Below are 25153 nucleotides of genomic sequence, written 5' to 3' on the forward strand. Positions count from 1 at the left end.
AATAATAAAAGTTTTAAAGAACAATGAATCTCTTAGTCTCCTGTTGCAGTTACTTCCTTTTTTTTAAAAAATTTATTTATTTATTTATTTTTCTCCCCTTCCTCCCCCACCCCGGTTGTCTGTTCCCTGTGTCTATTTGCTGCACCTTCTTTGTCCGCTTCTGTTGTTGTCAGCGACATGGGAATCTGTGTTTCTTTTTTTTTTTTTTAAACAAGTTTCTGTTTTTTTTAGATTTATTTATTTATTTAATTTCCCCCCCTCCCCTGGTTGTCTGTTCTTGGTGTTTATTTGCTGCGTTTTGTTTCTTTGTCCGCTTCTGTTGCCATCAGCGGCACGGGAAGTGTGGGCGGCGCCATTCCTGGGCAGGCTGCACTTTCTTTTCTCGCTGTGCGGCTTTCCTAACGGGCGCACTCCTTGTGCGTGGGGCTCCCCCACGCGGGGGACACCCTTGCGTGGCACGGCACTCCTTGCGCGCATCAGCACTGCGCATGGCCAGCTCCACACGGGTCAAAGAGGCCCGGGGTTTGAACCGCGGACCTCCCATATGGTAGACGGATGCCCTAACCACTGGGCCAAAGTCCATTTCCTGTGTTTCTTTTTGTTGCACCATCTTGTTGTGTCAGCTCTCCGTGTGTGTGGCACCATTCTTGGGCAGGCTGCAATTTCTTTCACGCTGGGTGGCTCTCCTTATGGGGCACACTCCTTGTTCGTGGGGCTCCCCTACGCAGGGGACACCCCTGTGTGGGAAGGCACTCCTTGCACGCATCAGCACTGTGCATGGGCCAGCTCCACACGGGTCAAGGAGGCCCGGGTTTGAACTGCGGACCTCCCATGTGGTAGACAGACGCCCTAACCACTGGGCCAAGTCCACCGCCTGCAGTTACTTCTTGAGAACAGCTTCCCAGAAGCAACTTCTTCAAACTATCAGCTCTTACATTCATTATTGACCTCCATACTTTAAAATACTAATTGCCCCATGATTTCATGAATAATTAATTTGACATTTAATTCGACCTTTCCTGTGGTCAGTAAGGACTTTTCTTTCACAACCAAACTCATTATCACCCAATAATCATTATGAAAAATAGTCTCTGACAATTTTGGTGAAATCTTGGTTCTATGCTTACACTATTATGAGTGGGAAATGATTGTGTTCAGTATGCCAAATTTGTATAAATATATTCATTTTTCTAATACTTGATTTTAATCTAATGTTATCCTTCAATACATTAAAATTTTAATCATATTAAGTTAAGCATTAAATGGCAAGTTTTCTGAAGAGACTTTAATGAAAAACAAAGAACGCTCCTGAAGTCAAGGGAGAATACATAAGGCACATGGCTTGAATTGTAAGTTCCCTGGGTCAAGACGCTGATGGGGAAGTTGAACTGGAGAAAGCTGGTGGAGAAAAGATCTGCCAATTCTGGTAAATTCTCTACTGAAAAGAAAAATCTGGCCAAAAACATTACAGAAAAGAAATATCTAACCCAAAATTTCAGTAGTGATCATGGGGAGAAACTCTGATATATTTTAGGGTATTTCACACACTCACATACAAAGAAACAAGCAAGCAAGCAAGCAAACAACAACAACAACAAAACAGGCCACTAGGCTTGAGAGAAGACGAGTCTCTAGGTGTAAATCAAGAGTTTTAGCAAAATTTCTGGGAGAAAGTCACATTGTCAATGGTCATGGAATTGGTGAATTAGTACACTGGTTAGTAGATATTTCTGCCCAGAGTGGAATGGAAAATTATACTGAAATTATACCAATGAAGTGAGTAAAGTGTGTATTTGTAAAATAGGAAGCCAAAGAAAACTATGGAGAGAACAAGAGGATGAGGAAGGGTGTCAGTGGGGTCAAAGGATAACAAGGTAGCGGGGGATGGGCTGTGGGGACACCTTCCTCTGGTCATCCCCTCCCCCACCAACTGAACCACTGTGGCTCTTTGAAGCCCTGTACTGTCACCTCAGAACTCTAGGCTGGAATGTGCTTCCTCAGTGCCAGTTCCCTGAGGCAGCAGTGGAGTGTGCAGTTTGGAGGTGTTTCTTTTCATTGTAATTCTTTTCAGTATCCTGTGGCTGAGCAAAAGCACAGCCATTGGGGTACTAGGATCCCTCTTCTTCCTCTTCCTTGGAAAGGGGCTCTTAAACATCTTGACCCACTCTAAGAAGAGGAAGGTGAAATTTCGGGGAGTCCAGAGACACCTGGACTTGAGTGAGGTAAGGGACCCTGGGATCAGTTAATGGTCGAGACTCACTGTTTTTGCCTATCCCACTTCCCACTTTCTACACCCATTATGTAGGCCCAGAGGGACACCTTAGTAATAACCTCTCACAGAGAAGAGCCTATCATCTAGGGAGCAGGTAGGGGAAGGCGATTTTGAAGTGGGGCAACTGTTTCATTCCAAAACTCATAAATCATCCATGTGGGTGTGGCAGAGGGCTCCAGGATAAATTCACACATTTTTGGTGGCTATGGATTGTAAGTTTTAAGAAGTTCAGGGTATTCAACTAAAGACAGTCCCTCAACACTTGCTCACTGTCCATATCCCTCAGAAGGTATCCCTTGGCCAAGCAGGTTCCATGTAGGAGGGCTGATGTGGAGAGCAGTGCTGACCCCAGGAAGGCTCAATGAGATGTTCTTGTCCAAGTTGAGACATCAGGAACCAGCAGCCTTCTGTGGAGCCACACTTGCTCCTCTAGGGTGGAGATTCTGTGTCCTTTCAGAAGGAGGCTCTTCTCAAAAAAGACTCAAAATCAATCGATATCTCATCCAGAAAAAAATGTGTTATTCAAAGATGAAAAGATAATCATTGGAATTAACTCCCTAAAAATGCTTAGCAGACTAATACAAATGATATGTTATTGATGGATAGGGTTTGGAAGGTTTCCTTGAAAAGACAGAGATTGTATCCCATGAGATCCTATCTTCTTTTTTGGTTTGACAGTGTCAGCGCAGAGGCAAGAGAATCGAGGAAAAGGGTGAATTAACAGGTAAGGTTCTGTTCTCCCAACACACCTGCTCCAAGGGTGAACCAAAGCCTCAATCCTGCACAGCCAAAGTCACCTTCCTAGTCTGAGCCCGTCAAAGTTGTTAAAGACCCTCTCAGAGAGCAGAGGTCCCAGAGGCCATGAACACAAGGAAGACTCTCAGACCTTGGGACACTCTCACATCCTCCACACATCCTGACAAACAGAGAGGGAAGGGGCTGGACATACAACGTGTGTGCGATACAGTGCAACAAATCTTGATGGAATGGGAAAGCAGGAATTGTGTGGTCTGCTAGGGGCAAAGAGTTTAATCACACTAAACCTGAGATTCCTCCTGTGAAATAGCTTTATTGCAGTTTAATGAACATGACATTTGTAGGGATCACATGATACAATTAGTGGGAAAGTCCTTGAGAAATGGTTGCATTAAACATGCGTGAGCCCCTCCATTGTTTCCCGTGACCATTGGACATGATCTCCCCAGTCTTGGATCTCCTAGAATCTATTTCTCTAGAAGCCTCACCCAACAGGCTATGGCATGCAGCCCCAGAGCAGGTGTTTTCCTCCTGCCCTCACCACCTGTAACCCAGTCTCCTGATTTCCCAGCTTGGAGAGCTTGCCAGGGAGGCGCCGTGGGGACACCAGGTGTGAGTCCTCCTCGGAAAAGGTGATTCCTGTTTATTCCCTCTTTCCTGCTCCCCCTCCTGAGCATGGCCTGTGCTCTCCAGGTTCCCAGAGCACTCTCACGTGGATAAGAGATGGGACCATAGAGATGAACAATGCACAGGAAAGCTGTGGGCATTGGGTCAAATGTCTACAAGAAACCCTGGGACATAAGCAATCAGTTTGGATGGAGGCAGCAGCAGCCCCTCCCCGGCCAGGCCTGCTAGGGCTCCCTGCCCCCTTCTTCCTCTAATTAAAGCCTCTGATTTCTTTCTTGCAGCCCCCTGCGCAAGGAACCTGGACCGGCCAGACACTGTCACGTCACCTGTCACCCGTGGGCCTTTCCACCTCCCCGGGATGACTGCCCGCCAAAGGGGGACTGTGCGGAGGGTGCTGCTCCATCTGGGACCCCTTTGGTGGCCTGGTGTCTGGCCGCCAGGCGACCTCCACACCCACAGAGTGACCCACCTGTGAGATCTCTGGCAGGGTCCTCTGGGAGACTTGCCTCTGGCGGCCCACTCTTCCCTCCGGGGGGCACAACCACCTGCCCCTCTGTGGGAGGCCCCAGCAGCACTGCTGGGGGTGAGAACCTCCCTCCAGGTGGTGTCTGGGGAAGCCCACCCTCCCTTTGGAGGCACCATCCTGGTCCTTTCATTTCCTTCCTCTTTCCCTCCCTTTTACTCCTTCCTCCCTTATTCTACTCTGGCCACCCCCTCCTCACCACCACTGGCCATTTCCCTCTTTCCACAATCCTCCCTGGCACTGCCCCCCACATTCCCAACCTTGTTTTTGACCTTTACCCCGGGCCCACTCACCCCTGCATCCTGGGTTCCCCCACTCTGCACCTCTTTTTCTGTCTTCCCAATGTTCCTGTCATCCCCACCGGCAGCTCTTCCATCTCTGCCCCAGGTGGCTTGTGGCCCATTCCACCTGCCAGCCCTCTGTTCCTCCCTTTCCTCCCCCACAACCCTGTCCTGCTCCCTGCCCCTGCCCACCCCTTCCCTTGCCTTGCCTTGCCTCTCCCCTCTGCCCGCTGTGCCTTTAGGACATCTACAGAGGGCATGGGCAAGAGGCATCCCTCTACCTCACTCATGTTCCTTCTCCCTCCCCTTAATTTATCCCAGTCAAATCAGGGCCAATCCTAGCCTGTGCAGGGGTGTACTGGGCAGTCGCCCTCTACCCCTGACCCCTGCACACCTGGCTACTGCTGCTACAACTTTGAGCAGCACAACTAACCTCCTGTCCTATGGGGTTGAAACCACTATGGACATAGAGCCACAACTCCAGGCCAGCCCAGTGGAATTAAACCTAGAATCAGGTAGGTTTGCTTCTGGGGCCTCTCAGGCCATGCCCAGGGAGGAGCCAGTGGGGGCCTGGCCACTTCTCAGGTGGTGGGTCCTATAGGGAGACCAGGGAGAGCCACCTGTGGCAGGAGGACCTCTCTTAGCCCTCCGTACAAAGAAGCACTATAATCAGACCACGTTGCAGCCACTTCTCCAATAGGAGGACAATCTAAACTCCTCCTTAGAAAATGTCAACCAGAGAAAGAGCTGAGGGATCCCCAAGGCCAAGGGAAGAGAAGCCCCTCACCCAGATCAGAGATTTTCCTGACACACTTTCTTCCATGATCCCATCAGGCCTGGAAAACACACAGCAACCCAGAAGAAACATCTTACGGAGGGCCCTTCATTGGATTACACACAAGAGAAAGACAAAGGGGCAGGAAGGACCCCTGAAAGGTGCAAGAGGAAGACCAGCCCCTGGGATGCCCTCCCAAAGAGGAGAAAAAGACTCCAAATTCAGCGGCTCCCAAAAGGGAGCTTTAGCTACAGGGAATGCATGCACTGAGCCTCAGGCTAGACCAGGTGGGGACTGGGGCCTCAGGAAGAAGCAACAAAAACACTGGCCAAAAAAAGTCCACTTTGAGGTCTCCTCAGATTGTGTCATCTGTTATCTCACCTCTCCGCCCTGTGAGCTGCTGCCAGGCACGGTGGTTTTCCATGTTGAAGTGAAAAAAAAAACCAATATTCGGGAGATATTTTAAATGCGGGAGACTGTTGTAGAGGGTATTTTTCCCACATGAACTGAATGGATTCTAGGAATAAACAGTTATTCTTCTTTCAAGCCACTGCCTTTCATGATAATTTATTTCTCAAACAACTCACACACCAAGCACTAAACAATGGAAAAAGCAAAATGCCACAGTAGCTCAAGACTCCCTTACAGTTTGGTAATGTAATCTGAGAATTTCCCCTCATTGAGAACTCTTAAGTGTGACTTTTGAGCAGGTGGTGAGTCAAGCCCAAGGCAACACATTCCTCTTGCCCAAAATGAGGCATCCATGGCAGCAATGTCTCCAAGTATTGGCAGGTTATTAATACTTTTATATAGCATCTATGAAACTCTTTGTGTTTGATTTTTTTGAAAGAAATTTTCCCACACAACAGGGATGATGGAATGCCAGGGTGTCAGGAGCTAAGTGGCAGCACTTGACAAAGACCAAGTAGGCGTGGCTAGTGTAATGACCCTAGACGCAAAGCAGCAGTCACAAGAGTCTGCCCTGCAGAAACCTATGATATTGGGTAGGGGATTGTGGGATATGTGTAAGTGAAATAGAAAATCTACTCAATCCTTTCTTGATTTGTATAAGAGAAGGATTTTAGATCAAGTGCCAAAAAACAGAGTCATGCCCCCTCAGTCAATTCCAAAATCAGGATCATTTACAGACCTGGAAACCCTGACTGAAGGGATGCCTGGATCTTCTTCAGAAGGCACCCTGCTATGCTTCCCCAACTTTATACTGTTCATCTTCCTCCCAGCTTTCCCCATGAGAAAAGGAAATGATCAGACACTCAGGGATTATTAGACACTGACTCAGAACTGACATTAATTTAGAGACCCAAAATGTCACTGTGACCCCAATCTTAGCATGCAGTTTTGGGCAACCATGGGGCACACTGAGGGTGAATGCTTTGACTGGTTTGGGATCCCAGAGTTGCAGGGAGGAGGGTATCATCTCTGAAGAGATGTGCCATATGGATGCCACAGAGTCCATGACACTGGTTTGCCCATGAACCTTGGGTCTTAGGGTCCTACCTGAAATAGCACCCTTCTGTGGATTAATGCAGCCCAGAAAACACCAGGGCTGGCAGGTGTTGTCAGCCAAAAGCCCACCTTTGAAGAACAACTTTTGGAAGACTGGGAGGAATGGTCAGCCTAAAAGTCTTGCTTTTAGGCAAACTGAGTCACATCTGCCCAATGTCTGTCTTTAATCCTCCTGGGGGTTGAAGGAAGTGAGAGACACAGTCAATGGATCAGCTTTTGTGTTTCACTTCCCCATGTGCCTCTGTCATTGTGAGCTTCATCACTGCTCTCACCCCCCATTTGACATAAACAGCATTCCCCTGCGACTGGGCCTTTCAAACTGCAGTTTCATAGCCTGTCCAAAAAGAATGGATGCTTCCATCACATTACAGGCCAAGTGCTGACATCTCAACCTCAATTTCATGGCAACATTGCTCTCTGTAGGCAGCTTGTTATTCAAATGAGATAGAACCACTTTTACCAAAGAGAAAAAAATAACAGAAATTTCTGACTTTCTTCTTTAGATATTACCTGTTTTCTATTTTCTTTCTTTCTTTCTTTTCTTTTTTTTTTTTTAAGACTGAACTAGTTCTTCTAGAAATTTGGCTCCCTTAAAAGGATTATAAATGAAATGAATGAATGGGTGAATGAATGAATGAAAGTCTTTGCTCAATGTTCAAATCGACTCTTCAGTTTTACTTTGGCACACCCAGCTATCCAATTCAAATGATAAATGGAACAGGCAGCAAGGATTTGATACTATTGAGTCCTAAAGGCCTTTACCCATGAAAGGAAATTTGGGCAAGGGGGTGGGGTCCAGCCAGGAGGAAATACCTGAGAAAAGCTCCAGAGGTTCTCAACAGAGATTCTTAACAGAGGCTTGGGTTTTGTGGTGTCTCCTACGTTGTCCTACTGGCCTATTTCAGGAGCATCTGAGGGGGACTGAGAGGGCTCAGTCTGGTCCCCTGAAGTCGACCTGCCTGACCAGGGTAGGAAGTCCTCAGAGGATGTTGGCCATGATGTCCCCATAGCTTCTGACAGAGCCTCTGGGCCTGGCCTCCTGGGCTGGGCCTGGGCATGGAACAGAGCAAAGTACCATAGTGTGGAGGGCCTGATGTTGGGGTTATGCAATGCCCAGAAAAGGATGATGATGATGGATATTAGAGTCCACAGATGATCATGAGTAAAGGAGGAAGGAGCCTGGGAAGATGCTAATGGGAAGATTTGGGGCAGGGGCAGGTCAGGAGGGGGAGTTGTATGCAACTGAAGAGGGTAGCAGAGGCTAATGGAATGAGAAGTGACCCCCTCAGAGGGAAGGAGCAGCCAGGGAGGATAAGGGGAGGCCCCGAACCAGGGTTAGCCAGGCAATAAAACTGAGGGCAACCTGTTCTCTCCATCTGGAACCAATTCCCTCAAACACCTGCTTCTGGGCCTGCCATATGGTCATTTCCACCAAAGGGATTAATACGTACGGACGCAACATCTCTCATTTCTGTACATTTGTTGTTTTGCCTGCATCACTCCTTTCTCTTTCACAATCCCTTTTAAAAATATATAATGTCATTACAGAAGTCATGAACTTAGAAAACAGTCAGGCATACATGTGGAAATCCCACGCAACACCCCTTCACCAATACACCACATCATTGTGGAACATGTGTTACAGATTATGAGATAGTTTCATCTGACTATTATCACGATTATCCATAGCATGCATCCGGCTTGTTTTTCCTATGTCTCCTATTATTAATGCAGTACATCTATGGCACTGATACAAGGATATTATAGTATTGCTCTTAACTGTACTTCACAGGTTACATTAATTTTATTCATCCAATGCTTCTCCACATCCTCACCACCCAGCAATAGAGACATCCATCTATTCAAGTTTGCAGAAGGACATTCTTGCCATTGCACTATTAACCACAATTCTCCTCCATGTCTGGGTTCACTGCTCTTTCATTATCACTTTTCATCCTGCAATGAATGCCCTGTGTGAATCAATTTTCCAATCGTGCTCTCTCCTTGTCCCTGACCATTCTGCCAAACCATGGCTCACAGCTCATGAATCATTGTACAAATGCAAATCTGACCATTTCTCCCTCCAGGCAAAATGAACAGCCAGATATACTGCTCTAACTACTGCCCACTGGATGGATTTCCCTTCAACACTGTTTTTCAGGGGTGTCCCAGAATTGGACTGCAGTGCTGCAACTGTCCACTTATAGATGCTACCTATATATCATACAAAACTGTCTGTTAACTGGACCTTAATATTCTTTTCCTCAACTCCTTGTTGGAACTCTCCAAGAAGCCATAGCGTTGGGCTGGGAAGGAGAAGGTAATACAGTGGGAGTTGGGGAGGAACATGGGCATTTGAACCACTTCATATAACTTACTTGTGCCTTCAGGTCTGGCTTGAACCCAGTCTTGTATATCACACTGCCACTTCATAAGGGGTAGTGCTGTGCACACCCAAACTTTATGGCTTTGTGGGTCAGACTACACCCAGTTCATGCTGGCAAGTCAGTTCTCATGGTGACTTGCTGTCCCAGGGTTAAGCATTTGATTTCCACTGAGGCCCAGGAACATAACAAAAACTGTTTCTCAAAAGGAGAGTACTTTATCTGCAGAGGATGGCAGGGTTTTGCTCCAAAAACCTAGGAGTCTGCTGTGATTCTCCCAAAGGGGGCTACTGGCATGTAAGTCTATGTTATAGATCCAGAGAAAGTGAGGGGTGTCATGGGCTGGGTTATGAGAGAGCATAGAGATATGCTACAAGCCAACTCCCTCCGGGCAGTCCATTGTTTCACCTGGTAAATCATGGTCAGTCTCTTCAAAGGGTGGTGTGCACGATAGTTCTAGAGGAGGTAATTATGGGATGTAATTCCTGGGTGTGACTGGCATAGATTCTTAGGAGAACATTCCAGTCTGTACTGGGTTTGTCTTGACCATGATATGAAGAGTTTCTTTCTTCCCCTTCATGCTCTGATGCATCCCTCGGCCATGAAATATCATCTTTTCTTCTTCCGCAGAAGTGTTTCAGGCTTTTCCTGGGTTCCCTGTAGAATGAAGGAGCATAAAACATGGGGCAACTGATGTCCTGAAAAGGTTCCCATCAGGAGCCAGGTAGGAGGCCCCCACCCAGTCAAGCCTGAGGTCCACCTATGGAGTTTCCTGACTCTACCCTGGTTTTGGACTCTGGAAACCCCAGGGAAGCTCAGACAGACACTGACCCCACAACATGATACTGATTCAAAGCAGATATTAATTTCAGGGACCCCAAATGTCACTGTGACCACAGTCTCAGTTGAGGTTCATATCTCTGGGAACCTGGCCTAAAGTTACAATGCCTTTGATTACTCAGCTGGTTTGTTGGTTGATACACAATATTCAAAAGTATAAACAATTGGTTTGGGTGGACATCCCTAGGTGGAAAGAAGGTAAAGAAATGAAATGGATTGGTAAGTGCCAAATTCAAGATACAGCATCCTTGGGGAGAAAAAGGAGGGATATGTTCAGGAAGAGACTCTGGGAAATAGGTGTAGGAATGGGGATATGTGTTTCCATATATGATAATTGTGTGAATTGTCAAGGTTCATTTCATTCACTTTCTTTTATAGAATATATTTCATAATAAAAAATGATTTAAAAGGTGAGTTGTACCTGAATTTCCATCTTTATCTGTGTAGAACTCTTGTGCCACAGAACACATGCAGAACTGGAGAAAGTTTCCATGAGAAATGATTGGCACAAGGTGAAAGAGCAGCCTCTATGGCCTTGGAGGTGATGGGAACAAAGTCACAGTATTATTAATAAAGAAACTGGAAAATAAAAGAACAAAGCCAAGTGCATGACCAAGCTGTCTCACTCTGACCTGATGATACTGACCAAGGCCCAGTACCACCTTCCCTGACCCCTCCCACACACCCAGGGCCTGTCCAGACACCAGGTAGAAGGAAGGAGATGCCTTCAACATGGGGCTCCTCGGGAGGCTCAAAGAGTGTCACAGAGCAGCCTTGGCCTCTCCTAGAGAAAGCCCTAGAGGGAAGTACTGGTTTGCTTCCTCCTTTTTCAAATGTGAAGTCATGGTAGTGATCAGATCTCCAATATCTCAATAAGAAAGGTTTCCTGAATCCAAAGATTCTATATGAAAGGGTAAATAATAATAATAAGGCCATCAATGGGTGAATGGATTAACAAACATGGCATAGCCATAAAATGGAATATTATTGGACCATAAAACAGAATGAACAATTCATTCCTACCACAACATAGAGAAGTCTAGAAAATATTGTCTTAAGAAAAGGAACAGAAACACAAAGAATGACATACTGTATAAAACCTTTATAACAAATGTTCAGGAAAGGCACATCCATAGAGACAAAAAATGAATTATTTACATCCCCTGGTGCTGAAGGATGGGGAAATGGGGAATGACCACTATTTGGGATGGAGTCTTTTTTGGGGGGTGTTGAAATGTTCTAAAATTAAATAGTGGCAATGGCTGTACTGCCTGTGGATATTGTGAAATCACTCCATTATGCCCTTTAAAAAGATCATTTTTTGAAAAAAGAGACTTTATCTTTGTGAATTACCTACAGAAATACTTTTTACTGGGAAACTGTCATGATGTATAGAAGGTAGTCTGGAGTAGTTAAGAAACTGAATACTTTGTGTTTATCGATAAATATTTGGTGAGAGTGAGAGACTCACAAAGAAAAAGACAAAGAATGATAAGACAGGTGGTAAAATGTTAAAAACTTATAAAACTGAAGGAAATATAGGAGTTGTTTTATATTTGGTTGGTAATTTTGGATAAGTTAGTAATTATTTCAAAATAAAATAGCAGACTTGGTCCAGTGGCTAGGGCGTCCATCTACCACATGGGAGGTCCACGGTTCAAACCCCGGGCCTCCTTGACCGGTGTGGAGCTGGCCCATGCGCAGTGCTGATGCGTGCAAGGTGTGCCATGCCATGCAGGGGTGTCCCCGAGTAGGGGACCCCCATGCGCAAGGAGTGCGCCCCATAAGGACAGTTGCCCAGCACCAAAGAGCAGCCTGCCTATGAATGGTGCCGCCCACATGGAGAGACGACACAAGATGACACAGCAAAAAGAAACACAGATTCCCATGCCACTGACAATAACAGAAGTGGACAACGAAGACGCAGCAAATAGACACAGAGAATAGAGAATCGGGGTGGGGGGCGGGAAGGGGAAATAAATAAATAATCTTTAAAAAAAAAAGATCAAATGAATAAGAGATTTAATTAGCAAGGAAGGCTCAGGATGGGTTTTGGTCTCACTTGCCCGTGAACTTGGAGCACTGTGGAAAGTGCGGCTGCTCATGTAAGCCATGCAGTGGTCATCAGCCTCGTCCTTGGGCTTAAGCCTGGAGATGCTCAGGGAGGCCATGTTACCAGACCTGGAGACTGAGAGGTGACCAGGGATCCCTGAGGGGCCTTTGCTGACTTCGTAAATGCAGAGTTTGGGGATCTTGCCTGGGTGCTGTTCATACCAAGACACATATCCAAAAACAATGTCGCTGCTGCTTCCAGCACAGAAGAGGGTGACCATCTGTCCTGGAGCCCTGGACTGTGAGAAGGGCTGAGTGAGGGTAGACTGAGCCCAGGACCCTGAAAAGGAAAAGAAAGATGGTGAGTTCAGGACCAGGTTCCCAATGGGACTGGGACAGGAGAGGAGTAAAGGAAGGGGTCACCCATTCTCCGTTAAAGGGTGTCTCACCTGGGCAGTGAGCAAGGAGCTCTCAGGATGGTCTCTGTGAACACAGTGCAGCTGAATGTGTGTGTGGATGACTCCACCAGTGAGCCCTGCTCTTACCACAACCCCTCAGAGAAGTCCACAGCCCTCCTTGACCTCTGCTCAAGGCTGTCCCTGTTGAGTCCCTGAACTGGGGTGAGTGAACCTGGTGCCAAAATGCAAACATCTTATCATGTCTTAATCAGCGTCCATCCACAGATGCCTCCATTAGATAAAGGAATTTCCCCAGGGGCAGTTCTGTCAACATCAGCCCTGTTCAATGGCACGGCCCTGCTCTTGTAATGACTAAAGTCACAGACCCATCCTCAAGCATCCACAAGGGTCTTGAGTTTCCTCCTCATCTCTGTCACACACTCTGGCCACCAAGCAACCCCACAGAATTTGAAAACTTTCCTCAGTTCATATCTCAGACTGATGTACACAGTTGAATTTTTCCTTAGTAAACCACTATCCCTGCTCTTATGTTCTTCCTCTCCATGACCTTCCTTACCTCCCTCTGGCTCACTGTCACCCAACTCCCAGAGCCACCTTTTTTCTGTGGGACACTCTGAGCAGCCAATTCTGGTCTCACCATGACCCCTGGTGGCAAACTTCCTCTAAGGGTAAATTAGACAGGGGATGAGCTCTGGAGGAAGGTGGGAGAGCAAGAAGAGTGAACAGGGATTTGGAAAAGTCATTGAAGGAGCAAAACCTGCAGAGAAACCCAAGGAGTGTTCATTGTGGAGAGAGGGGAAACCTCAGTGAATCCCACAGGGTCACATCTGCTCCTGTGTCATATTGATGAGGTTGAGAATGAAGAGCAGCTGACATCCTCTCTCCCTGAGGCCTCTGTCCAGGGGCTTTCCTCACACTGGCCTCCTTCTCCTCACAGAGGAGGACACTGGCTCTGTACTGTGCACAGTGGGCTCTGCACATCCTTTTAGCCTGTGCTCTGTGCTCACCTCATTCCTCAGTAAATTTCTCTTGACTCCAAGCAAAGACTGGGTTTCAAGAGGCTCCTAGAAAATGATGCAAGGTCAAAATACTAAATAGAGATGTGAGATCTTACAATGAATGGGAAAGTGCTCATCAACCTGACTCCAATAAGAATAGGTGGATGGATATAGAAATAGGGGGATGACCACTACCTGAGGTTGATCTTTTGCGATAACAGCCCACCCCACAGCTCCACCTCTCTAAGGCTTAAGACCTGTGGTCTGTAAACCATGGTGAGAAGGGTTCTGAGGTCACTCAGCAAATATTCGCAGTGAGGACTAGGGTTGATGAGGAGGAAATGTTTGTTATACAGACACAGAGCTTGTGTGCTTTCTCTATAGAAGCTAAGAGGACATCCTTTACTCTTCCAGATCTCCATGAACTTTTCTCATTAACTTTTTCTCTATTTTTCTGAATGTTACATTCAAAAAATATAAGAGATCCTCATATATCCGCACCCCCTCACCCCGCTCCTCCATCAACAACCTCTTTCATCATCGTTGGACATTCACTGCATTTGGTGAATGCATTTTGGAGCACTGCTCCACCATGTGGATAATGGTTTACATTATATTTTTACAGGTGTCCTTCCATGTAGCACATCACCCAAATGGAAACCTCACTAATGAAGCGGCAGAGCAGGTGAGCTCTTCAGTTGCCAGCACATTGGGGAGTGGGCCTGGTTGTGGAGATGGGATGGAAGTATGTCTCCTGGTGCTGCCATGTAGAGGTCTCCAGTAAAATCCCTACCTCCAAACTCTAAAATCCCTTCCTCTTTGTCTTTTTTTTTTAAAGATTTATATCCCTCCCCCGTCATTGTTGTACTCATTGTTTGCTCTCTGTTTGTCTTCTTCTTTAGGAGGTATTGGGAATAAAACCTGAGACATTCCCTGTGGGAGGTAGGCACCCAATCACTTGACACACATCTGTTCCCTGTTTGTTGTGTCTCGCATAGTGTTTCCTCACTGTGTCTCTTGGTTGCATCATCTATGTCTTTTTGCTGCATCAGCTTGCCATACTAGCCCTTGTGTCAGATCACTGTCTTGATCATCCTCTTGAGGACACACCAGAAATCTAACCCAGGACCTCCTATATGGTAGGTGGGTGCCCAACTGCTTGAGCTATATCTGTTTCCCTAAGATGTCCTCTAGAAACACACTTCAGATTTACCTCCATTCTGTGAAGTTTATGCTAAAAAATAAAATGTAAAGAACTAAAAGAAACATATTTTACAATGAAACAGTAAAAAATATTATTTGTACCCAGGATTGATCTAGTTGTGCAACTTCATTGAAATCACTGAGAATGAGGATAGAGAATACATTCTGCATGCTAACCATACCCAGGCGCTTGGAACACAACCTCGGTGTACTTGCTTGGCACAGACACTTCCAAGGATCTTTCATCTAAGTAAAAGAGGATTCCAACCATGTGGAAAACAATGGAATTTTCTATGCCGTGGTCAGGATGCTGATTATGTGGGGAGATGGACAGATGGATATGCTTGAAGCTGGGGTTAGAGATGTAGGAACAGGTGGACGTTTTTCCATTTAAACAGTTGTTTAAATTGTAAATATTCATTGTATGAACCATTCTTTACATATGATTCATTTCACAGTAGCAGAAAAATGTTTAATAGTGTTACCATAAGCACGGCTATTTCCAAGAGAAGGGCCAGCCTTATCTTTTACACAAAGGTGAAAAATGTCCCTCATTGAGAAGGTGATTTACTCTGCATGCCCAAGGAAGGAACTGGGGGAAACTGCCCACAACCAGGTCCAAGTAAGAATGTCAATGAGGGATTTTATAGGCAAAGGTGAGTGGTAGGGGAGGAGAAAGACAGGTGATGCCAGGTGTATTAGGCAGCCAAAGGGGTGCTGATACAAAGTACAAGAAATCTGTTGGCTTTTATAAAGGGAAATTATTTGGGGTAAATCTTATAGTTACAAGGCCCTAAGGAGTCCAACTCAAGTTTGTTTGCTCACCAAACTCAGTTGCCTCATGTTGAAGATTGACAGCAGGCCATCTATGAGAGGGTTCAGCCTTCCTCTCTTTCAGTTATATCCTGGCATGGGGCTTGTTTCTTTTTGGGCTTCCTAGGGCTGTGGGATCACAGTTCTCTCCTCTGCTGTGTCCTTGGAGCTCTTGCTCTCTTCCTGAGTCTTCTGGGTGTCTTCTTAACTGAGTGTCCATTTCTATCAGCCCATCAAAGGGCTGGTGACTCAATCCTGAGTCTGCCCTACTGAATGCTCAAGTCAAAGCACCAATCCTAACAGGTAATTTAATCAAGACATGTCAGCTGAATCTAGTGTGTTCAAAGGGTAACATACCCAGAGAAATGCATTAGTTTACAAACATAATCTCTCTTTTTGAGATTCATAAATAAACTCACTCTACCCTCTGAACTCCAAAAAGAGATTATGGTAATTTAAAAAAACTTTAAATCCTTGCAGTTAGCAATGCTAAATACAAACTCACATCACAATCAGTTTACAGAAATACAGTCTGCCTTGGGGGCAAAGTCCTCTTTAGATATGCACCTGTGAAGCTTACAAAACAAGTTATCTCCTTCTAATATACTAAGGGACAGACATAGGAGAAACATTTCCTTTGCTATAAGGAGAATTTTGGAGGGAAACATGAGTCACTGGTCCCCAACAGTTCTGAAACCCTGCAGGGGCATAATCCATTCGATTTCTGCATCTGAGAATCATCCTTAAGATGATGGTTTCTTCTCATTTTGGGGGCCAAATGGGGCCCCACCCTTTCCACAGGCTGGCCCAATTACCATTTTCTTTGTTCCACTCTCATGAAGCATCTGGTTAGGGACTGAGCTTCAGACCTCACCATCCAAGAACTTTGGGGTGATGGCCACACATCACCCAATCTCTGGGGTAGAGTTGCAGCCCCCTTAGCACAGTGATGAGGTGGTAGCATTCTCCCTACTCTCTGGTGTATGGGCCCAAACCAATCAGAACATTGAATTGGCAACCTGGCCTTCCCTAATCTATGGGGAGTAGGCCCACCCTCTCAGAGCACTGAGGTATTATTGACTTCACTCTCCCCAACCCATGGGGAACAGGCTCACCCTTCTCAGCACAGTGGGGTGGTGACCTGACTCTCAGAAAACACTTGGGTTTGTGCTCTACCCTCTCTGTTGCCTGGGGTGGAAAAATTCCCTGAACAGTGGGCTGGAACATCCATGCTCGTCAAATGCTTGGGCAAACTCACTCACTCTGAGTACATGGCTGGGGTTCCTCTCTTGGCCCAAGGGAATGTCTTAATTCCAGAATTCAGCCTCCATGGTTTTCCTCTTAAAGACATTTTCCCTTCCATCTTTCCCCTCCATTCTCTTTTATTCCAGTCTGAACGTGGTAATGTTCATATAGATCTTGCACAAAACTTGTTGGTTTAGCATGCAGGAAGCAGGGATCCAGTCATCAGACAGTAACATTTTCCACAAGTCTTTCCCCAATAATTGCATTTTCAATCCTGGTTCACAAGGTCCAAGGTTAGATAATTCCTCAAATGGGGTATTATAGTCTGGGATCTTGAATGCCATTGGTTTGGAATTTCTGAAATCAGTTTCTGGTTTCTTTGTGCCCAACAATTCAGTTCTCAGCTTAACTAATTCATCTAGCATTTTCCTATAGCTGCAAGGAGAAGCCAAGATTCATTCTCTGAGTTTACTTTGGAAAGCTCTTTACCAAAATGGCCAGGCACTCCATTTTCAAATTCTGACTTCCATATAACATCAGGGGTCAATCTTGCTAAGTTTTCTGCAATTTGAAAACAGACATCAACTTTCCTCTACCTTGCAATAATACTTCTATCATTTCCTTCTAAAGCCTTATTAGAAATAACTTTAGGCCCCATATTCCTCCCAAGAAGCTCTTCAGAGCAACATAAGCATTTTCCATGAAGCTTTCCACAATTCCTCCAAAAAAACAAAAACAAAAACAGACCCTTACCCATTTATAAAAATATGTTCCAGATCTGCAGCTACTTTCCAACTCTTTAGGGGAAAAGAAAGAAGCATTTTTGGTAATTGCAACAAACCGTCCCTCATTCTCCTGGTACCAAATTCCATAAAAGTAGGATTATGTTTACTAACTGACCTGTTCCTCTGGTTATGGTCCCAGTTAGTTGTATTTGGTTCAGATGAGATGTTTGATTAAATTACTTGTTAAAATCAGGGTTGGGTCCCTGCCCCATTCTTGGGCTAATGTAAATGTACATTCACAGAAGACAGAGGGAGAAGAGAGAGAGCTTCAAAGATGTGAAGAGGAGAGAATTTGCTCATTTCGATTCTGCCATGTGACAGAAAGGAGAAGGCTCGAACAGCTGAAGTCTCAGGAAAAGAGATGAGCCCTATGCAAGCCTATAGCAGAGATCAGAAAAAGATGGGCCCAAAAAGCCTTAAGTGGAAGAAGGTCCAAGGGAAGAGGCAGAGATCGCCCACCATCTTGCTTCAACACATGGGAACAGACTTGGATGAGAAATTACCTCCTATGGTACCTCGAGTAGGACTCTTTGCGACCTTGAAACTGTAAGCTTTTTATCACCAAAGTTGTACCCTTTATAATAGCCAACAGATTTCTGGATCTGTGCATCAGCACCCATTAAGCTAACTTAAGCTGTTGGGTTTATAAAGGGTATTTATTTAGGTAAGTGCTCACAGGTAAAAGGCCATAGAGTGCTTAACTCAAGGTTGCTTTTTCACCAAATTATTTTCCATTCTTTTCCTCACCTGTTCTTTTATATGTTCACTTTCAGAGACCATTTCTTCCACTTCACCAATGCTTTTTTCTGCCTCCTCAAATCTGCTGATTCCAATGTTTTTTTAATGTCTTTGATTGCACCATTCATTCCCATAAGATCTGCTGTTTTTCTACGTATGCTTTCAAATTTTTCTTTGTACTCATTCAATGTCTTCTTAATATCCTTAATCTCTTCAGCCATCTCATTGAATTTATTAAGGAGATTTGTTTGAACATCTCTAATTACATGTCTCAACTCCTTTATGTCATCTGGAGGCTTATCCTGTTCCTTTAACTGGGCCATAGCTTCCTGTTTCTTGGTGTGTTTTGTAATTTTTTGTTGGCGTCTTCACATCTGGCTTACTAGAGTATTTTTTCTGGGTACAGTTTTTCTCTTTAGTTTAGGGCTTCCTATCTTTTTTCCCTTGCTGGTTGTGCAGTAGGAGCCAAGCATGTAGTTGGTGCTGTGAGCTGTGGAGGCTCAAGCTGCCCTCATTGCACCGGGGCCCAAAGAAGCTTCTGCCAACTTTCTCCTTTGCCAGGGGTAGGGACAGAGTCACAGCTATGTGGGATAATCCATGTGCAGGCCTAAACTGTAGTTGCCCAGGGAGACTGATGATGCTTCATATCCCTTTCTTCCCTGCCTGGGGCAGGGATGGAGCTTCAGGTGTGAGCAGCAATCTATGCAGTGCAGGTCCAAGATGACCACAGTTGCCCTGGTAGAATTCTGATTTTCAGGCTATACTAGCCACAGTTACCTGCAGTTACGTGTATAGGCTTGTGCAGAGCTCCTCAGCCTCTTTCCCACCAGAGGCAGGGCTGAAGCCTAGGCTAGGGCTACAGGCTGATCTGCATGAAAGAAACTGGTTCCTATCCAGTGCTCTTGCTACCATTTGATGCCATTTCCTTTCATATGTATGAGTTTCTTTAATATTTCTTGTAGGAGAAGTCTTGCAAAAAAGCTCTCCATTGTATTCATAATCTTGGAACATGCTTATTTTTTCTATTTCTTAAAGAAAAACTTTCTATTTTGAAACAATATTAGAATATAGAACAAATAGTACATATTGTAAAGATCATACAGCAGTCCCATCTTCCCTTCAAACAGCATCCTCCAATGTTAACATTACTTATAACCATGGTTTATTTGTAAAAAATGATAAATCTACATCATTATTTCATTATAATACTATGTACTAAACTAAAGAATTATTCACTTTTCACCAGTGTTTTCAAATAATGTCCTTTTTGAGCTTTGATCATCCAATCCAGAATGTTAAAATGCATTTATTTACTTTAAGTTTTGATTTTTAAAGAATTATTAAATTACACAAATGCCACATAAAAAATATAGGGGATTCCCATATACCCCATCCCCACCCCTCCCATACTTTCCCCCATTAACAACATCTTTCACTAGTGTGGTACATTTGCTATAATTCATGAACACACAATGAAGCATTGCTACTAAACATGGATATAGTTTTCATTGTAGATTACACTTTGCCCCATAAAAGTCTCTAGGTTCTGACAAAATGTACAATGGCCTGTATATGTCACTGCAACATCATGCAGGACAATTCCAACATCCTGAAAACACCCCCATGTTACACCCATTTTTCCCTCTCCCTCCCCTCAGAACCCTTTATATAAACTGCCTTTATTATCAATGATAGAGTTTCTTCCATTGCTAGAATAATGAGTCTACTTTACCCCGTAGTTGCTTCCATCCCTATGTTAGTTCCTCAATCTTGAGGATTTGGGGATGGTGATGCCCGTTTCTCACTGAGAGAGAGCTTAGAATCCATGGGACAAACGGATAGGACCGTCTCACTTGCAGTTGTGGATATTCTCTAATTATTGGTATAGGTGTTGTGCATCATCATCCTTTTGTTAGTTGTCTGAAGTGAGTCCAATGCACTGCAGAGTAGGTGTTGCAACTCTGCTGAGATTCAGGGCTCAACTGGCATATGAACAGACTGAAGATTTAAGTCTCTAGGACATAGACTAAATAAGTATAGTTCTAATTATAGGTTCAAATAAAAGGGGCAGAAGAGTCATGTGTAGGGAAATTATACATGAATCTAACTCAGTTAAATTGGAGAGCATATGTTCAAAAATAAGGCTCACTGGCAGGGTCCCAAATTCTTGAGATTGTCTTCCTTGCCTGTAGCGTTTTGATGTTTAGAGCCCTCAGAAGACCCACTGTTTGAGGCAATGTGTACTGTGGCAGTCAAAGAGATCCTGCTGAGACATGAATCAGTGTAACCTCTGGAATGAATATCATTCTTCAAACATAGAAACTTAGTAGTTACCACAGTTTCCAAGGGGAGGAAAGGGAAGAATTGAATCGAATAGAATAGAATAGGAGATAGTGAAGCAGGCTAGTAAGATAGGGAATCAATAGCTGGATCTGGAACTTGGCAGAGAGTCCATGTGGACATCAATAACTCGCCAGATGGCTGCCGGAAGACCTGCACCCCCAAGATTCTTCTATTCAGAACAAAGACTTCTTCTGAAAGCCATGAGAAGCCCCAGATATTCCCCAAGGACTTTATCATTGGGCCCACATGGGGGATTGATGGGTGGGATAATCAATCAAAACAGCAAAGAGCTGGAACCCCTCCCCTGCCATTAGCAAAGGGGTAGAATAATTAAAAGTTCAAAAAGGTAGGCACGGAGCCTAAGCGCACTCTTGTGCTCTGCTCTCTTGCCTCTGGACCCATTCCTGCCCTCCACGCACTGCTCTCACCATTTTTCCTCTGCCACGTGGCCACACAAGTAAACATGGGCATTTCTAATCCATAATAGGGAATTGTAGCCCTCTTTTTTTAAAATGTTGATTTCTTTCTTTATTTCTCTCCCCTCCCCCCCACCCCTCACCCCTGTTGTCTGTTCTCTGTGTCTATTTGCTGTGTCTTCTTTGTCCGCTTCTGTTGTTGTCAGTGGCACAGGAATCTGTGTTTCTTTTTGTTGCATCATCTTGTTGTGTCAGCTCTCCATGTGTGCAGCACCATTCCTAGGCAGGTTGCACTTTCTTTTGCACTGGGTGGCTCTCCTTACGGGGCGCACTCCTTGCGCATGGGGCTCCCCTATGCGGGGGACACCCCTATGTGGCAGGGCACTCCTTGTGCGCATCAGCACTGCACATGGGCCAGCTCCCCACGGGTCAAGGAAGCCCGGGGTTTGAACCGAAACCTCCCATGTGGTAGATGGACGCCCTAACCACTGGGCCAAGTCCACCGCCCTGTAGCCCTCTTTACCACTTTGCAGTCCCTTCCTCTCTACCTGGGACCTCCTGCTCTGTTATTTTCTCCCATTTCTTTTCCCTCCTTTCCTGAATAAATTACTGGTCTAACTCAACCAACATGCTCTTGAAATTCATTTCTGCAGCATAAGTCAAGAACCTAAATAAAATCTGGTAACAACAGGGCAACTTTAGGACATCAGAACTGCTTTGCATGACCCCGCAATGAAAGGCACAGGACACTCTAAACTCCATCCAAACCTATGAAAGTGTATGGTGCAAATGCTTCATTATATATTCACCAACCGCAACAAATGCACCACACCAAGGCAAAATATTATCAGTATGGGAGTCTGGGAAAGGGGGAAGAATTTGGGTATATGGAAGCCCCTAAAATTTTCCATGTGACTTCTCTGCAACCCAAAGCTTCTTTGAAGATAAAGTGAAAAAATAAGACCCTGGGGAAACATATGGAAGAAATAGTCAGTGTACAAGAAAGGGAACTTATCTTATGGTGATGAAAGAAGCAATGAAAAATTACTTTATTCTATTACTTTTTGTATTTTGATACAATTATAATTTTATTATTTTTTAGTGTTTTTACAAATCTTTAGGGTTCTTATTTATTTTTCTTTCAATCTTTTAATACTTCTTTCTTATAACTAAATCCTTAGGTATTATTTTCAACCTTTTTTAAAAGATACAGAGATCACACACACACAAAATGTTAAATTAAAAAATATAAGAGGTTCCCATATACCCCACACCACACATCCCCCTCAACTCCTCCCACATCAACAACCTCTTTCATCATTGTAGCACATCCATTGCACTTGGTGAATACATTTTGAAGCACTGCTGCACTTCATGGATTGTAGTTTACATTATATTTTACACTCTCCCCTAGTTCATTCAGTGGGTTATGGCAGAATATATAAGGTCCAGCATCTGACGCTGCAATATCATTTAGGACAACTCAAAGTCCCCAAAATGCCCCCACATCACATCTCCTCTTCCCTCTCCCTGCCCTCAACAACTACTGTGGCCACTTTCTCCATATCAATGCTACAATTTTTCCATTACTAGTCACAGTAGATTCATAGTAGAATATCAGCAAGTCCAATCTAATTCCCTTTTTATTCCTCCATCCTGTGGACCCTGGGATGTTGCTGTCCACTCCACCTCTAAATTGAGAGAGGGCATAGATCCCACATGGTTGATGAATACCATTTTCCTGCTTCCAGTTGTAGGCACTCTCAGTTCCCTGGTGTGGTGGTTGATCATCCTCACCTCCCTGTTAGCTAACCTGGGTAAGTCCAAAGAACCGGAGAGTAGGTGTTGCAACTCTGCTCAAGCTCAGGGCCCAGCTGGCACATGGACAGTACAGAGATTCAAGTCTCCTGAGTATACACCAACCCCAGCACCAACCACAGGTCCAGTAAAAATTACAGAAGAGGCATGTGTAGAAAGGTCACATCTGAGTCCAACTTCATCACACACAGGAGCACAAATTCCTAAGTAGGGCCCACTGACAGAACTCCAGAGCCATTTGCCCTGATCACAGAACTTGTGTGTCTCTGTAGCCCTCAGGAGCACAAGTACCTGGGGTTGTATCTACTTTGGCTGTCTCTGGGATCCTGCTGAGATGTGCATAAGTGCAACACCTCTGATGACCTCCTGACTCATTTTGAAGTCTCTTAGACATATAAGCTCATTTGTCTTTACCATTTTCCTCTGTTATTCAAGGTCTTTTTCTAGTGGCATCGCCAGCTGGTGATTCATAGTAATAGCTCGGTACCAGGGAGAGTCATCCCCTGGAGTTATGTCCTATGCTGGGGGGAAGGTAATGCATTTACATGCTATGTTTGGCTTAGAGAGTGGCCACATTTGAGTAACATGGAGGCTCTTAGAAGGTAACTCTTAGGCACCCTACAGCTCTAGACCTAGTTGAAATTTCAAGCACACAGGCTCATAAGCATAGTCATCAGGATCAAGGGCTCATCACTGGAACATCCTTTTTCACTGGTCTTTGCCCTTCCACTTGGGGGATTGTTGCTATTCCATTGGGGAATGTGAAAGAGCTACCCTGGCTCGGAAAGCAGCACTCCCTCAGTTGTCGTTTGTAACTCTACCTACTATGACAACATCCAATGAATAACTGAACATTTTTATATACCCCATATATGTGCCCCAGGGAACTCCCACCCATGTGTCCCCCATCAATAACACCCCACTCCAGTGTTCCTCTCCTACCATAGTTGAACCCCCTGTGATCCAAAAACTTCTTAAAAAATGAAGCCTAATATATTGCAAAATTCAATTGGTAGGAAAATGAAATAGTAACAAAAGGTTTAAATATTAAAAATAGAATATATACTAACTTAGAAAAACAAACTAAAAAATAAATTGGGGTGTTAAAAAATGAAAATTATCATAAAACTTTGTTTTTGACATTTTGCCTTTCCTCACTGTAATAGGTGTTGCCCTGCATGTACAGTGGCAAGGCAATCTCATTCATTCCTCAAGGTCTACAAATCCTTTTTTTTTTTTCAGATTTATTTTATATATGTATTTATTTATTTTATAGCTCCCCCCTTTTGGGGCTTGCTGGCACAGGCCATCAGCTCTCCATGGGCACAGGCCAGCATGCCTTCACAAGGATGCTCTGAGATGTGAACCCAGGGCCTCCCTATGGTAGATAGGAGCCCACTTGGTTGAGCCACATCCACTTCCTCCTTTTTGTTCCTTTTTTATTTTTAATTTTGTCTCCACAAAATTTTTAGATGACATTTAAGTCATATATACAAAATAGGGGACTTCCATATATCCAACATCAAAGCCTTTTCTGCCTTCCCCAGCAATGATCTTTTTACATGTTCATGTTATATTTACTACAGCTGATGTATAGATATTGAAACATAGCTAACAAGCATGCTTCCAGTTTGGTTTCTATTATGGTTTCTATTTTAGATTGTACACTTTTCTAAATTTTTATTACATTATGGTTTACATTATGGCTTACATTTTAGACTACACACTTTCATCAATTTTTGGTGAATTTTAACATGGCCTATATCCATTATTGCATGATCTTGTGGAACACTTCCATTAACCCCCTGTTACCCCCACTTCCATCTATTCTCTTTCTCTCTCCCCCTTCCCTCAGGGCCCACAGTGACAATCAAGCTTCACTGCTTGAATGACCAGATTCACAGATATTTGCAACAATGCTGAGGGCTTGACATACTAGAGTGTCCTCCCTCACTAGGAGCCACCAATGCTCTCGAGAGACACCGCTCCCTGTTTGAGAACATCAGGACTCCTCAGGATGTGGGTACACCATTCCACTCACTGTATGGATCTACACCCAGTGATATAACACACCATGAAAAGATGAGCACTCACACACTCCCTAGAAGCCTAACCCTGTGCCAGATGCCCCCCATTAAGCACTTAAACAAGTAACCCTTATATTTTCTGAAGAGTTTTCTCAACATCATAGTTTCAACCACATACCTGAAAATCTCCCATGTTCACCTGCTCCCGCCAACCCTCCCCCCAATTCTTTGGGCCATCTGACCCATCCTCTGAACTCTAGCCCCTATCAAGCTTGCAAAGCCCCACCCAGGAGTATCCCTATGCTCCTGTC

General features: G+C 44.6%; 1 long non-coding RNA gene across 1 annotated transcript in view; it reads right to left on the bottom strand.

The window, feature by feature from the left end:
- Positions 1–1267: 1267 nt before the first annotated feature.
- Positions 1268–25153, bottom strand: part of LOC131274585 (uncharacterized) — a 66867-nt gene continuing 42981 nt past the window's right edge. Inside the window, exons 5-7 of the long non-coding RNA XR_009181850.2 lie at positions 12052–12377; positions 10407–10519; positions 1268–9802 (exon numbers count right to left, since the gene is read on the bottom strand). This is a non-coding gene — a long non-coding RNA (uncharacterized lncRNA). The remainder of the gene's footprint in view (positions 9803–10406; positions 10520–12051; positions 12378–25153) is intronic.

Source organism: Dasypus novemcinctus, chromosome 19, assembly GCF_030445035.2.
Source record: "Dasypus novemcinctus isolate mDasNov1 chromosome 19, mDasNov1.1.hap2, whole genome shotgun sequence".
Classification (NCBI taxonomy): domain Eukaryota; kingdom Metazoa; phylum Chordata; class Mammalia; order Cingulata; family Dasypodidae; genus Dasypus; species Dasypus novemcinctus.